Source organism: Haemaphysalis longicornis, unplaced genomic scaffold, assembly GCF_048455015.1.
Source record: "Haemaphysalis longicornis isolate Haplotype H1 unplaced genomic scaffold, Haemaphysalis longicornis Haplotype H1 scaffold_7, whole genome shotgun sequence".
NCBI lineage: Eukaryota > Metazoa > Arthropoda > Arachnida > Ixodida > Ixodidae > Haemaphysalis > Haemaphysalis longicornis.
In genome coordinates, this window is record NW_027526422.1 from 126616493 (window position 1) to 126629869 (window position 13377).

The 13377-nt window shown below is 41.7% G+C and overlaps 2 long non-coding RNA genes across 3 annotated transcripts in view; both read right to left on the reverse strand.

The window, feature by feature from the left end:
- Window positions 1-13377, reverse strand: part of LOC144145068 (uncharacterized) — a 202675-nt gene that overhangs the window by 76252 nt on the left and 113046 nt on the right. The gene's annotated exons all lie outside the window — the stretch shown is intronic.
- Window positions 5934-7799, reverse strand: LOC144145063 (uncharacterized). The gene is made up of 3 exons (XR_013317416.1): window positions 7758-7799; window positions 7160-7221; window positions 5934-6109 (listed from the first exon to the last, which is right to left on the reverse strand). It is a non-coding gene; the product is annotated as an uncharacterized LOC144145063 (long non-coding RNA).

Consider the following 13377-nt stretch of genomic DNA (forward strand, 5'->3'; position numbering starts at 1 on the left):
GCGCGTAGATTAGCGGGTACTTCGTACGCTCAAAGAGATAGCTTTTGCGGGTGCGTCAAGGGAGCTCGGTCGTCGCTTCGGAGTTGAGCGGACGTGTTTTTTCGTGTTCCTGTGCTTCGGAGGGGCTTCATTTCGGCGGCCCGTTGCAACCGCGGGCCGTTGGATGTCGCCCGGCTTTCGCTCTGCCGGTGTGGGTGGTCGACTGCCAGCTCCCGCCCCCCCAGTACCCGTCTGTCGGCCGCACTCCTATCCAGCGAACTCCAAAGCAGTCGGGACTGCCGCAGACTTCGCTCATCGTCGCACCAAGCTCACCTCCGCGCTTCACCGTTCCCTTCGAGGCTTCTCGTCTCCCGGACGCAGCATTACGCCAGCCAACAGTGTTCATGGTGTGTTGTGTGCGACGGAATCGACCACAGTGGAAGTACTCTTCGCTACTCTTTCCTCGCCTTTTTATCTTTACTTTACTCTCTCCTATCATATTTCCCCTTGAATTCCCGCTTTTAGACTGTGGTAAATGTAGGTGAGCTCTCATGAGAGCCTAATAATATCCTCAGTTTATTTATTTTCCTTCTTCCTTTAAAAAGAAATCACTTCCCCCTGATTGCTTGTTGCCCTGATTTTTTTCCTGGTGGCTTCCCCCGTATTCGCGCATGCGCTGTTTGTGGATATATCCTTTTGTGTGTGGTAAAAGAGTTCAGTTGATATGCATCGCTAGCCCTGTGTAGTCTTTTCTTGGTTGTCCCGTCTGTACAGCGCTAATTTAACATGTCTCACACGCCTCGCCCCCCCCCCCTGTATGCGTCAGCTGATTGTTTTCGCAATCTATTGAGGTGCTCTTTACAACTACTTGCTTTTCTAGCGAATGAAAGTTCAAACTGGACAAAGCTTCCAAGAAATGCTTGTAAATGGAAATCGTATATGTGACTGCACAAACACGCTTTCTGTGCCTGTTCCGGTGCCTGTCTACGAGGCCTCTGCAGCAGGTGTGTCAACTTTTTTCTCCAGTTGAAATGCTTTTAGGTAGTGGCCCTCGCATTAGCTTAGATTCAATAACCGTAAAATACCCAAGCCTAATATTACTATGTTATGTTCATCATGAAACTCACTCAAGGAATTGTGGAACTATAGCTTTCAGTACTTCCAACCACAAAGAAATTAGTGCAAGTGTTCATTAGTCGCTGCAGGGCTCGTTAACTTTTAAAATTTCATGCCCCCTCTCCCAGAATAAAGAGGAAAATTGTGTGAGGAACTAACTATTTCCAGCAAAGCTATGGCAGGTTTATAGCCAGTAAACCAACTGGGCTAAAAGCCAAAAAACCTTTTTGAAGAAAAAACAATATCATTATTAAAATAACTTAAGCACCGGAGAACAGGAGAAGAATGAAATAAACAAATACAAGCAGAGGTAGCATAAAAGAGCAAAAAATGAACAAAGCAAATGCAATTCTACGAGCAGTTAGTCACGAAAGCTTGCCACGAAAGAACAGACATTTCAGGAGAATTTTAAAAAAATTAGGAATTATGTACCCTATTTACATCATGTACACAGAAAATCAGACATATTTCAGTGGTTTTAAACAAGATGGAGCTGAAGTAGCCAAATCAGTTCTTGCCTTGAAGAAGCAGATTGGAGTGAATAAGAGAGAAAAACAGTCCCTGGTGCTGAAGGGGCGTAACCTTCATGCAGCATCCTTCGTTTGCCCATTTTGTCGTTTTGCCTGCATAATTTATTCCTCTCTTTTTTTCGCCCATGGTGCTGTCTTTGTACTGGCCATTTCCACGCCATGTTTTTTTCTCGAGATTTTTTTTATCCTTTATTTTATGCCAGTCCTCTCCTTTCCTTTCAAGTTTCCTGTTCCCATTCCCACATGTAGCACAGCCAGCTGGGCAGTTCTTCTTCTTTCCTTGGTTAACCTCCCTAGCTTTCTTCTACAGTTTCTTCCTTTCTTTAAAGTCGCACATTAGTTCATCTTAGCCTTGCTCTTATCATCACAAACTTCCCTAGAGGTCTGGTGGTATTACTGGTGGTGAAATAAAATTTGTTGGATGAGAATTGATTGTACATATGACCCTCTTGCTTTTTCTGTGTTTATTTTTGCTTGTTCTTGCAGCCAAAGAGTAATGTACGTATGAAACGTAACTTGTGCGTAGATTTTATTGGGCTCAGCTTGCACAAATAACTTCTCACACCTCAAACAAAACCGGTGGAAGGATGAGAGGGTAAGGCTGGCAATGTCAAATTTCTTTTTTTCGTTGCCGGAATTGCGACACGGAATATGTTCTATGGTGTGAAGCACATGATACATGGGCTGATGGCATTGTGATGGCCCATTATTTTTGATAAAAATAACAATGCTGGTGACCACAATCTCATTGAGCATTAGCCAGAACGTTCATAATCAGCTACAGCATTACTGGAACCCAGCATCGGTAATGCAACTTCGTCATCATCCTTGTTGCTGTTAGCACGCTGGAATGGAAGCGTGGAAATTCCACAAGTCTGGTGTGACACCTTTGCGGCCATCGGTTTAATGTTGGCATAAATGAGACGGCTGTGCTAGACATATCGAATTCCTTTTTTCTATCGCGTATCGCATTCGCATATAGCATTCCTTCCTTTTATCTTGTGTATACAGCTGAAGAACGTCTCCAGGTGGCACTGGCTGAACCGATACGTGCAGATGTAGCTGTCGCAAATTATAAAATTGTGAGTTCAGTTTATTGTCCACTTTCTAATGACTGTCATATGCAATACACATTAAGTGTCTGAATACTCTATATTAGCGATTGATAGTCTCATGCTAGGCAGTCTGATTCACCTGGAATAGTTATGTTTGGTAGCTGCTTCAAAATTAACCACTATGATTGAACTAATGAGTGGCAATAACAATTTATAGGTACACACAAACTAATTTACTTTTCAAGGTAGACGTATATCCTTCGTCAACTTCGCCTTGCACAAAATAAATGACGGTCCCATCGCGACCCAAGAAAGCGATGTGTGTTACCTCAGCATGCTTCCTAGGCGATTTCTGTTGACAGACCGATTTCCGGCTGAACCCGCAGGCATTTCAGGCAAAACCGCTTGCAGGCGGGGTGGTCCTGAAAATTGGGCGTGCACAAAAGTGGCCGTTTCTATTCATTTCCGAATGCACCCAGGGAAGGACATAATTATTTTTCTTAACGCCCCACCACACGGGTGCCCATCTCACATGAAGTTTACTCCTTCCCTTCCTCCTCTGTGCAGGTATATACATGGGCCATATGAGAGTAGAGGTGCAAGTAGACGTAATAAAACAACGTCGCTGATCCACCGAGTTTAAGAAATGTGTCATGCAAAGCATCAAATATGTTCTCGAAAATTTCAGATTGCGTGCTTCAGCGATCGAAGGAGCATGCACCAATCGCACACACGCATACAGGAGATTTCTGCACCTACATTCGGGATTACATTTCGGCTTCGCCTTGTCCTCCTCTAGAAAACCACCGTATTGTGCGAATAAAATTACCATTGATATTATTAGTTGGCGGTTGTTTTATCTCTCACTCAAGTAAAACACCGTTCAGTGAAAGTATAACAGCACTCGTAAACAAGAGCCCAGTTATACGCTAGGCATGGTAGAATGTTTCGTGCATTTGGTTGTTTTTAATTTACGAATCATATACGGTCAAAAGGAGCCGATCTGCCCAGCATTTTCTCGCGTAACATGATATGACCGGCTGACGGCTAATTCAAATCGGCAGCAGCCACTACAAACATGTAGAGAAGGTGTCCTTGAAGATAGGCGGTGGCGGCTTTATTCCGTATCGTCAGCAGTCTTCGCAAGCTTGTCTTCCCAAGCAACGAAGTGACACAGCAGACAATAAGGCGTGTTAAGTGAACCTTTGTAAATTACCCCCACAGGAGTGACGCTCCTCAGAATATACCGAAACTGAATTTGGCGCCTCAGCCCGACGTCGTCTTTTTGCTTAATATTTCATTTATTTTTGTTCGTCAAGCATAAATGCTTCGAGAAAACTAATAAAAAGCATACAAACTCGTAAAAAAACTCAGGTATTGCCATAAAGGTTGTCTAATTTTAGCTTAGGGCCCTAAAATTGTGCCTTATTTTTAAGAAAAATTGTTAGCCATATCTTCAACTACTGATCTGGCAACTACAGCGTGGCATCATGGCGGCATCCGTGTTTAGACACATTTTTGAGCCAGCTTTACCCGCCTGGCTTGCAGTACGACCATGGAGGGGCCACAGATGTTCCAGCGTCACTACAGATCACTGGATGCAAAACCAGCCGAAAACCACGAGATCTGGCAAAAACAACGAGCGGAGGAAGAACACAAACGAACCGCTCCTTCTACTTCGTCGTCGTCGTCGTCCTCGGCGAGACACCTGAAATTCGTAACAGAAGCGATGCGATCGAATATGAAAACTAGGTGGTTTTCCCAAGGCCGTGTCTAGAGTGCCGTTCGACGGTATTATAAGCAGTGCACTATATCGACGTTCACCGGCGTTTTGTGGCAAAATTGCCACGTCTGGCACTACATTGCTCTAGATAACGTAAAGCTAGGCAACATAACCTAAACATAGCATATGATAACCTAACGCACACAAAGAAATCATTTGAAACACAAAAACTAACCTAAGGCGTAAAAATTATACTGCAATAGAAAGATGGAAAAAAAAACGAGGCAAGAACCGATCTCGAACCACCGTCCTTGCGAGCACGAACCTAAGTCGGATCCTCAAACTACAACGACCAACGCTTTGGACCGGTGCTAGCCTAGTCTTAAATATTCGAATGTCGTCGGTCGGCACTCCAGCCATGCCTGGAGCGGCCAGCTAGAGCGCCATCGGACGGCACTCTAGACAGTGAGTTTTATCAATATTGGGTGGGATTCGTAGTCTATAGCTCTTCCAGAACCGCGTTACGTTGAGCCAAGTCAGTTCCGAACTCATGGCCATTCGTAACTGTGCAATCTGCTGTTCTTTCGAAAGAATTGCGGCTGACGCGGCCTGTAATTTAAATAATTTTGAAGTCGAAGCTAAAGAACGCCTTGCACAACCTTCGAAACCCTCTCGCTGGTGCTGGCGTTTCTCGTAAACGTGATCGTGGTAGAAAAAATTAGCAAATAGAATTTCTGCTAGCATCTTTTTAGGTATGTTATCACTTTACAAAAAAATTTTTAGAGTCATTTTTGGCAGTTTGGAATCTGCGAATGTTCCCAAATTTAAACATTTCTGCAGTAATTATGATCTTCTTTTCCTAGTCCGAAACAGAGAGTCAACTTTTCCACAGCTTGTGAACGGCTCTGGAACCGAAACTTGCAAGGTGCGGTGAGAAAAAAGGAAATCTCAACAAATATCAGCGCCTTATACCTGAAATTTTTGGGTATGTTTTAGCCTAATACGCAAAAAAACCTTGAAAAAGAACTTCCCAGAACTTCGTACTCTAAATATAGCTTCCTTTCTGTAAAGGGGATGCATGACGCCACAAGCGTCTTCGTTGTTTACTTCGCTGGCGTTTCATGCAACTGCTATGACTTTTACCGGGTTAGTCCTTCGTATATGTATTATTCTTAATACCATCTGTAATAACATCGGCTATCTGTTTTAATAGAAAGGCGCGGCCAAGCTCCGACTTAAAAGACGAGTCAAACAAACTTTTGTGACCAATCGGTGAACTGTGAATGCTCACGGCACGGCGAAGACGACATCGACGTAAATGTGCCGGCGACTGCTGCAAAGCTTAAAAACTTTGGGAAGAATTTGAAGTGCCGCTGCGCGAACCTGTTCGGTAAAGCAGTAGAATACAACGTGTGGAAGCCATATCATCTCTTTTGGCCCAACAGGCCTACGTTCCCCGAGCGGTCCACGTGAGGCTGCCCAGTCTAGTTTCAAAAGCAGAGGTGTTCAAAAGCAGAGGAGTACAGGAAAGCACTTTTTTCAAGCTTTATTGCTCTCCATCTTCAGGCACTCGATGTCTTCTCATTTTCAATGTTTCAGGCTGCTCTACTTCTGTGCAGCCAGTTCCTCGGCGCGGGCCATTGCTTCTTCAGCACGGCCTCCTCCAACTCCACCACCGAGGGCTGCGGTCGGCGTTGCAGTGAGGGCTAAGCAAAGAGAATCGAAGTAAGGTCAAAGCGTGGAAGCTATTACAGAAGCAGTCTAAATGGTTGTGTTCGCCTGTACCTGTTTTAAACAGCGCCCTCAAATTTTATATAATAAAGAACTTTGTTCCGTTTATTTATTTGGAGGAAAAATGGCTACAAGTGCCACTGTAATTTCAAGTGTACGAATAGCAACTTTGTAACCATTTCCGAGTCCTTTATTTTTGCGAGCCTTAAAGTGGACTCCCCGGATTTCAAGAGTCGTACGTGCGCGGGAAATGTAGAAAACGCTTGCTGGTTAAACTCTGATGACACGTTTTTGGTGTTTTGGCCTAATACAATTCCTGAAGGTCTATCCTGCAAATATTAAACTGAACTACGCATTTTGTCTGAAAATTACGCGTAGTTTTGTCTCACAGGTAGTCAACGTCTCTTGGCCTATTTATGCTGTTCTGAGCAAATTGCGGAAGCAACTGGAAGTATCGAATACCCACGTTCGTAAGCGGTGCCAGCATCAAAGCTGACAAATGATTTCCAGACATGGTGTATTGTTGCATAAAAATCCCCTCTGTCTGCCTCCGTAGACCACGCAAGGTTGCACCAAAATCAACGATGCTCCTTTAAATTTTTCGAGAACAGTCTACATTCTTTCTCAGAACCTAAACCCACACAACAAAATTTGGGCTGTGCTGTAAATGTTAGACATAGTGACATCTATCTTCTTTTCAACTTCTTGACGTAGAGTATTCGTGCCGCTATAAAGGCTACATCTTCCGCTTAAATAATTAGTGCGTTGTTATACTGCGACGCATTGGCCGGTTTTACAAAAATTATTCGTTCTCAGTCATTCCCGAGGTTTCAACTGTATACTGCTTCAGAATTAGCGAGAACATAAGATGAAATCTTTTCTCTTTCTTGTAAATAGACATGTTGGCTCATTTATTCAGTACAGGTCTGCCATTGGTAAGAAACTCCATCGAACACTAACGTAAGACACAAGAAATGAACTTCATTAGAAAATATTTGATTTGAATCATGTTTGAAAAGCGTCACCTAGGATGACAGCGACGAGAAGCAGAAGTGGGAGTCCAAAGAATCGAGCCATCATGTCTCTTCTGCGAAAAAGCGAAAACAAAAACGGAATTCCCTTTTAATTAAAATTTTAAACCGGCAACGGTGGTGGGGAATACATAATAAAGTTCTATTTTGTCACATCATAGAGATATGCACTGAACTACGTAATAGGCGATAAGTATTTTACGTGCATTAATCATATTACCCAAATTTGTTTGCCATCAACTTGGCATTGCACAAATACGGAAATGTTATATTTTAGTGCCGTCGATGGAACCTTTTTAAATTCAGCTGAATTGGTCAAAACCGTGGAGTGTTATTTTATCATAACCACTTATTGAGTACACACAATAAAATTATTCTTCTAAGTAGAAAAGGTTATTATATAACAGGTCTACAATGTTTTACTTCTAAAATCTATGAACTTTGTCTTTGACTAAGAATTATTTTGTAGTTAGCAGCTAAATATAACAGAAATACATTTGCACTATCTAAAACTGTTGAGATGATAATTAAAAAAATAAAAAAATAACAAAATCAAGTAGCGCAAAGAAACTATAGTTAATGCTTTCCTTACCAAAGCGAATTCCTTACACAAGAACAAGGCACAGATTTACTTCAAAAGCTGGTAAATTTGGATATCGGCGTGCCTTTTTATACATCACTGCTCTACTAAAAAATGGTACAGCCAATCACTAAGCGTTTGTTGAGATAAAAGACAAAAGGGACCTCAAAAAAATTTTGAAAAAATCTCAAATGGCATAGCACCTGTAAATCCGAAGTGCAATGCACGTCGTCCCTGTTTTTTTCGTAGAGAGAATACGTTAAAAGGAAATGACATCTGAGTCACCATAAATTGAAGTGCAAACGTTACCATTCGTACCGTTGCCCTTTGTACCCACGAAAAACATGTCAATCTCCTCATCAAGACACGTCATCGCCAGCCTTTATCCGGCACCCAAACTAAGGTTATTGGATTAAAGTAATTTAGAAGATATTATCCAAATATCCCAATGCAGCTAGCGACGTTCATGGAAGCAGGAAGCGCTGAAAATAACATGTCATTACCGCCATGGAATCCTCTCTGATAGTGCAGTTTGGAAAATACGAAATTTTGAAACCGTTGTACTGAACGTGTAGGCGCCCATTCAAATTAGTGCCTTGTGTGATTACAAGGTATTTTCGCAAATCCGCCTCACAAAGGGATTGTCTATGACAGGATAACAAAACCAAGATTAGGTAAAAAGAGGGAACACAAGCATACACTTCTTAATATTTAAAGGGTATTTTAAAACGTCCAGCAATAATTGCGAGGCGTTTAAATAAGATTGATATGACACATGGAATGAATGTCCGTCAAAAAATAACAAATGCGATATCATATCCATCAACCCGGGTTTGTACATCGGAGTGAATCGGTATGAAGCTTTACCGCCTATTGAAGAGTAATGAGGAGAAAGTATTTCCGAAGGGAACCTCATGCGTCTGTTTATAGCGAGAAGAGACTTAACCATCTTGATTAGAAAAAAAGCTCTGGCTTCTCAAAAACACATGACGCACAACAATTCTACGAACGTCTCTTACAATCCGTCTCATTCCCTAGCGCGTGACATATTGTATTTAACAGCACCCACATCTCACCACCGTTCAACCCCGTTGTGTGCATCGCACCCAGCAAGCTGTTATTGCTCGTGGCATCATTTCTGTTTCCTAAAAATATTTCTACCATGTGTTGTGTGCCCTGAGGCCTCTGGATCATGCATTGACCTCTCCTGCGACGGATTCCCAGCGGATAATTAAGAAAGCAATCGGTATTAGCGAAAAGATTTTTAGATATCTTCTTTTGATTCCCCAAGAATACCCCTACGTTGACACTGTGTTCTGGTAAAAACATAAATATATGTTTATGTTTAAAACTGGTAATCCTACCTTAACCTATTGATCCTATCTTTTAGTTTTTTTGTGGAAAACTCCATAATTTCCGATGAGAACAAATTCAACAAGAACATTTTTTTCGGGTTTCGCTTGAAAAACAAACACAATTTCAATGTTGCAGAAGTTAGCAACAACGTGATTTGTTGCTCCTACGCAAAGTGCTGCCAAGTTTGATCATGCGAGAAAATAATCGATGCCTTCAACATAGTAATAGGTGCTCTGGAAATAATATCCGCTGTCACAATTATGTCTGTCTCACACTTGTTAAGAAATTCAGCAGATTTTCACCCACAGTGTCGCTCTCACTTCCACTTCATTCAGAGATGACACAATGACGAGAACAAAATGGTACCAGGCAAAAAAGGGAAAGCAGTGAACTAAAGTTTTATTGCTCTCCATCTCCGGGCACCTGATGTCGTCTCATTTTGAACATTGCTTAGTAGTATACTTTTCTGCATCCATTTGGTCAGCCTGGGCAATTGCGTCTTCAGCCCGTCCACCACCAACTCCAACGCCAGGGATGCGGTGGACGAAGCAGTGAGTGCCACGCAAAAAAAAGGCAAATCAAGTAAAAGACTGGAATCTGTTGGTAATCCGCATTTCAAATATTCACGTTCGCCTTTCCTACCCGATGCAATTTACAGCTCTAAAACTCCAGAAGTGGACAGTTTCTTTCAGCTGCTTCCTTGGTTGAAACAATGGTTATAGTGACATAGCAAGTTTAGACGCATAAATAGCAGCTTTGTTACCATTTTAAAGTTGTTTTTTCCAACAATTTACGAGAATGACCACATCCAAAGGGCACTACATGTAGCGGGAAAGGCAGAAAACACTTTTCTATCAAATTTGATGTTGCAGGCATGTTTTTTGTTCTTTGCCCCAATACAAGGCCTGACTGGTTAGTCACGCTTACACACAGAAAGCGTGACTAAGCTTCTCCACTGGGGAATACGCCTTGTTTTCTGCAGCAATTCGTAGCATTGCTGAACAGTTTTTTGCGGTTATTAAAAGATATTGTCCGCAAGTAGAAGTATTTAACAGCCGTGGTTGCAAGCTGTACAAACCCAAATAATTGAAGTGTTCTTTTGGGCCATGGTGTATAATTGCAATAAAAATCAATGTCACCCGTCCACGTTCACCACGTAAATTTGCTCAAAAATTCAGTGTTCTTTCAAATCTTTCGAAAGCAGTTGCCCAATGTTTCTGCGAATTTAAAACTACAAAAAAGTACGCTCTGTGGTTTAATCCTTCCAGAGAGCACCTTCATCTCCTTGCAACCTTCCTAAATAATTAGCGCGCGTTTATTTATCGTTACATCAGCCGTCGTTACTAAAGATATTCATTGGCCGTCATTTGCGAGGTCTGAACTGCTGTTTTAAAATAACAAACCATAACAACCCAAAGCAAAACAACACATCTTTTTCTTCTTTTGAAAAAAGAGAAGTGATCTGTTTCCCGCACACCTTTCCACATAATAAAAAACTGCGCCGTACACAACCTAAGGTACGAGAATTTAACCACTTAAAAAAAATGTCACTTTGAAATTTGTGAAAGGGTTCAACTAGGATGACAGCGACGAGAAGCAGAAGAGGGAGTCCAAAGAATTGAGCTTCTTTCGCTGAAAAAAGCAAGAAACAATCTAAATTGATCTGTATAACATTTACAAACTGGCAGCGGGTAGGCGGAATATATTTTATAAGTTATGTTTTGTCACTTTAAGGAACAATGTACTGAACTACTTATTATAAAATCTTTTTTTCTGCTTACAATAAATATAGTAGCCACAGATGTTGCTGGTCCACCTCGCATTGGAAGAAAACGGAAAAGATAACCCCTGCGGCTGAATGAATATATTCAAATTCAACTGATTTATAGAACAATTCTCAACTTTTGTTCTTTTCAGAGAAATTTCAATTTGCTTTGACTAAATAAGATCAAGTTTTGCATTTGCAATGCATCTAACTAACATTTGTAATGTATATAACTATGATGAACAAACATTTGCATTGTGTATAGCTATTGCCTTGATAGTTTAAAATTATAGAACTGAAGGAACGCAAATAAATTATAGTTACTGATTTCCTCCCCAAAGAGAATTTGTCTGCAAGGAACAAAGCAAAGGAATACTTCGATAGCTGGTAAAATGCAATAAATTGGCGTGGCTTTTTATACCGGAGTTCCCTACCACAAAAGTTTTCCCACCAAGAACTAAGCGTTACGCCAGTTGCAAGAAAAATTTTTTTTTTCAGAGAATATACAAAACCAAATCTCCGCAGCACCTGCGGGCTTCAAAGTGCAAAGCAGATCGACCACCTTTTCCCGTAGAGAGTACAATAGGTTAGGTGGAAATGACATATAAATCAGCATAAATTGAAGAAGTGGAAAAGTTAACCTTGGTACATTGACCAACGAGGAACGGTGACCTGCCTCATCAAAACCCATTACAGTAAGCCTTCTATGATAGAAAAATTAGTATTAGTGGATGCCCGTTAAATGAATTGATTAAACTTTGTTGAAATAACATGTGAGGTACATGGACGCAGGAAGCGCAAAAATACCTGACGTTGTGACCCCCCTGGCCTCGTCACTCATAGTGGAGATTGGAAAATACAAAATTTATGAAGGCGTTTCCTGGGGTGAACCTACTCTGGTAGGCGCAAAGAGGCTCTTTCAATACTTTGATACCACGGCTTTTAGAATAAAATTAGATACGAGCAGCTGAAAAAAAAATACTGGTTGCGGGTGGAAAGTATTAATGAATATATTTGGCGCCCAAAACCCCCACAAGCTGTAAATAGGCCCTGCTGTGTTTTTGCACTAACGTCTCTTCAATCAACATTGACAAAACTGGAATAATCGCCTTATTTTAATTATATCACGACTTCAGTCTGTATAATTTGTCACATAGCGGAAATGTTTGCTAGAAAAATGAAGTCATTTGTTACTTTCTCATGTCAGGGTTTATAAAATGTTTCAAAAAGCGTGCCACATTTTCTAATGGTAATGTGTAGTAAACACAATTATACAGAAACAGCAGCCTATAAAATATTTGTGGTTTACGTTCTCGTAAACATCGAGATGAGTTGCGAACAAAAATCGTGAAATACAACTCAGCTTGCCAGAAAAAAGATAGTTTAATAACATCGTGTGCATACCGCGATGCAGACACCGGGATCAGAGGCGCCTTAGACCAACAGGTATAGACAATAACGGGCTAGCAACAAGCAACAAACATAACAAGCAGACGCTAGAAGCACCGCTTTAACTGGAGATGCCAAAAGCCATGATTGCCAAATTATTAGCGCTTTATTCGGGTTACTCCAGAGACACCAGATAGCCAAATTGTCCACACACAATCAAGGATGCAGGAATATAAAGCTTTATTCATCGGATAAGACTTTTCCGAGGACAGAGCCATGCACGCGGAAATGGACTTGGTGAGCACCATCACTGTAGATTGTGGCAAATTAATTTTTAGGGTGGTCAGGACAAGATTAAAATATTCTGCACAAGCAATAATATGAACGCGATGAAAAAGGCCAATCCTGTGGAGAGAGAAGGGACGCACCCTACCTTGGTCCTCTTTCCACAAAGCGCCGGGTGCATTAACCACGTGGGATTGGTATTTTAAGTGGTGGTACAGATGAATGCATAATTACGTTAACCGGGAGAAACTTTGCATTATGGTGGGACACATTATCGAACAAAATGTCTGCCAATATGGACCAAAACTGGAAGACTAGCACAAAAAGAAGAGTGGTGAATAAAGGAGTACGTAAAGAATTTGCAGAAATGATATATGGGCGATGACAACGAGGTAACATGAGCCGGATAACGAGATTGTGTTTTAAAGAAAAACTGTCTGTGGTCTTGCCAGCGCGGTCTTGAGGAACCCTAGAAAGCAATCACTGTGATTGGGACGCACACGGGCAGACCTAAACCCCATCGGAATGCTTGTCGTTACAGCTTCAACAGTGGCAAAGCATATACTTCGCGGAACCAGATAACAAAATACACCAAACACGAATGCTGGGTGCATATCAAGGCTGTATATTATCAGAAGCGTACATCCTCTTAGAAATATTTTTTGTTGCTAAGACCTAATAGTCCTGCCGGAGCGCGCGCGCCTGTTGCTGGTATGTGTTCAATATTACAAGAAGACAACGTGAATGAGAACAACGAAACGTGGTGCCGTGGTCCAACGACTGAGGAAGAAGAAGCTGGGCAGGCGTGCAGCCAGCGTCGGTTCTGTCTCACGGCCG